At 35.5% G+C, this 3,291-nt stretch overlaps 1 pseudogene; it reads right to left on the bottom strand.

Moving 5' to 3' along the window:
* Positions 1 to 2,840: 2,840 nt before the first annotated feature.
* On the bottom strand, positions 2,841 to 2,937 carry LOC130022997 (uncharacterized; annotated as a pseudogene).
* Between the last annotated feature and the right edge of the window lie 354 nt (positions 2,938 to 3,291).

The raw sequence follows: 3,291 nt of genomic DNA on the forward strand, positions 1-3,291 counted from the left end.
TCTTGGTTTAATGTAGTCTCATTTGGTTATCTTCACTTCCTCTTCCTTGGTCAGTGGTGTATCATTCTAGAAGTTTCCCTTAGCTTTAATGTCATGGAGGGATCTTCCCACATTTTTCTCCATATATCTTAAGAATTCAGGTATGATACAGAGGTCTTTAATTCATTTGATCTGACTTTGTGCCTGGCACTATAAAGAGGTCTGAGTTAAACTTTTTTTGCATGTTGCTGACCAGTTTTCCCAGCAGCACTTGTTGAAGAGACTTCCTAGCTCAACTTCATATTTATTGAGCCTTTATGATACATTAGGTCATAATAATCTGAGGGCCAGCGTCAGGATATTTCACATATTCCATTGATCTGAGGCCTGTCTTTATCTGAATATCATGCTAATTTGATTACTACGACTTTGTAGTAGGGTTTGAAGTTGGGGAAGCTGTTCCCTTCTTTTTACCAATGATTGCTTTAGCTCATCATGGGAGTTTATTGTTGTGTATGAGTTTCAAGAGGGTTTAATCTATTTCTTTGAAAAATGTTATGGGTATCCTTATAGAAAGTGCATTAAATCTTTATAGCGCTGTGGGGTGTATTGCCATTTTGACAGTGTTAATCCTCTCAATCAATGAGCATGGGATGTGATTCCATTTCCTCATATCCTCTTTTATTTCATGAAGTAGTGTTTTGTAGAGTGTTTTTGGTATAGATCCTTAACCTTTTTAGTTGATTCTAGTATACTTGATTTTCTGAGGTTATTATGAATGGGTTTGTTTTTCGCCTATCTCTTTTTTCTCTTTCATTAATAGTATTTGGGTAAGCCATGGACTATTGGATATTGATTTTGTAATATGTTACTTTAGTAAACAAATCTATTCTTCCCAGGAGCTTTTTGGTAGATTCTTTGGGATTTTCTAAGTATACTATCATGTCATCTCCAAATAGTAAAAGCTTGAGTTCTTCCTTTTTTTATCTGGATGCCCTTGATATCTTTTTCTTACCAAAATCATATGGCAAGTACTTCAAGTACTATGATGAATAGGAGTGGTGAGAGTGGGTAACTTGTTTTGTGCCTGATTTTATTTTGGGAATCTAGCTCATTGATTTCTGCTCCAAGCTTTTAGTTTTTCCCCATTGAGAATAATGCTTGGTGTGGATTTCTGGTAGTTTGCTTTGACTATATTGAGGAAAGTACTTTCAACTCCCATTTTGTTGAGAGTTTTTCATCATGAATGGGTGCTGGATCTCCTGAAATGCTTTATCTACATCTATTGATATTATCAAGTGATTTTTATCTTTATTTTATTGAGATGGTGTATTCTGTTCATTGACTTGAGAATGTTAAGCCATCCTTGCATCCCCAAGATAAATCTACTTGGACATAGAGTGTGACGTTTTGTTGAGTTTCTGGATTCTCTTTGCTTGTATAATCTTGAGGATCTTTGGATTTATGAAGGAAATAGGTCTGTAATTTTCTTTGTTGTGGTGTCTCTGTCTGATTTGAGTATCAGGCTGATCTTTGTCTCATAGAAATTGTTTGGGAGTATTTCTGTTTCTTCAATTTCCTGGAAAATCTTAAAAAAATGTTGGCAGTAGGTCCTCTGAAAGGTTTGAAATACTTCATTAGTGAATCCATTTTGGCCTGGGCTACTGTTTTGGGGGATACTTTTGATTATCATTTCAATTTCCTTGTAGTGATGGGTTCGAGTTTTCAAAATCTTCTTGGTTCAGCCTTAGGAGGTAATTGGAATCCAGTAATTTATCAATTTATTCAAGATTCTCTCATTTCCTGCTGTAAAGATTCTCAAAATAATCTCTGATGATCCTATGGATTTTGTAGTTTCTATTATGATGTCCCCCTTTGCATTTCTGATTCGGTTTATTAGGATTCTTTCTCTTTTCTTCTTTGTGAGTCTTGCTAGTGGTTTATCGATCTTATTTCTTTTCTCAAAGAACAATCTCTTGCTTTTGTTGGACTTCTGGATTGTATTTTGGGATTATATCTCATTGATTTCTGCTCCAGGTTTTATTATTTCTTTCCTCCTGGCTAATTTGGACTCCTTTTATTGGTCATTTTCCAAAATCTTGAGATGTAAGTTATTTTTGTAGGCCCTTTCTTTCTTCCAGTTGAATTCTGGCGGAGCTATAAACTTTCCTCTTAGAACTGCTTTTGCTCTGTCCCACACGTTCTGGTAGTTCCTCGTTATCATTTTTTTCTGGAATCTTTTTATTTCCTCTTTGATCTCTTCTATAAGCCAATGGTTGTTCATTACTTCCCTCAAATAAAATATTTTCTTGCCGAGTTTTTGTCTGTTTGATCTATTGAGAAGTGAGAAAGTACTGTTGAAATCTCCATCTAGTATTGTGTTGCTATCAATGTTTTTCTTTAAGTCTATTAGAAGTTGTTTTTACGTGTTTTGCTGGTCTGTCATTAGGAGCATATAAATGTAGGAGGGTGAGTTCTTTCTGATGTACAGATCTCATGATCATTAAGAAATGACATTCACTGTCTCTTATAACTTTTAGCCTGAAGTCCATGTGGTCTGATACTAGTATTGCCACTGCAGCTTTTTGGAGGTGTTCTTTTCTTGAAGAATTGTTTTCCAGCCTTTGACTTTGAGCCCATGGTTGCTTTGATTATTCAGATGTGTTTCTTGCAGGCAACAGAATGTTGGGTTCAGTTTTCTATTTCATCCTGCCATCCTGTGCCTCCGAATTGGTGCATTTAGTCCATTGACATTGAGAGAGGTCATTGTGATAGGGATTTTTGCTATCTTTATGTTGAAATTTGGAGTACTTGTGGGGCTTGTCTTAGCTTAAAGTAGCCCTGTTAATTCTTAATGCAACAAAAATATGGAACACTTTACTAGTTGGCCTGTCATCTCTGTGTAAGGATCATGCTAATCTCTGTATCATTTCAATTTTAGTATATGTGTTGCCAAACTGAGTATAAGAGTTGATTTTTTTCCCTATTTTTCTCTTCTGATTTCTTTGAGTGTTGTCCTTACTCACTCCTATGGCAGACAGTGATTCCCAATCTAGGAAGGTATTTCAAAGCAGCTTGAAGTGATAAATTTAGAACATTAATGTCCCAGAAGGAAAAGTATTTTTTTTTACCATATTATCTTTTACCATACACAGGGCATCAGTTTTGCAAAATAATTCTTTTGGAAGATGGTGAATCAGTCTTGTTTAATGCTCTACACTGAAACCTTCATTAAGAAAATTAAACTGGAGCCTTTTGATATTCTCACCTCGGTCCCGTGTACATCTCCAAAAAACGGTGGATTGCGTTGTC

This window comes from Sorex fumeus, unplaced genomic scaffold, assembly GCF_029834395.1.
Source record: "Sorex fumeus unplaced genomic scaffold, SorFum_2.1 ptg000021l, whole genome shotgun sequence".
NCBI lineage: Eukaryota > Metazoa > Chordata > Mammalia > Eulipotyphla > Soricidae > Sorex > Sorex fumeus.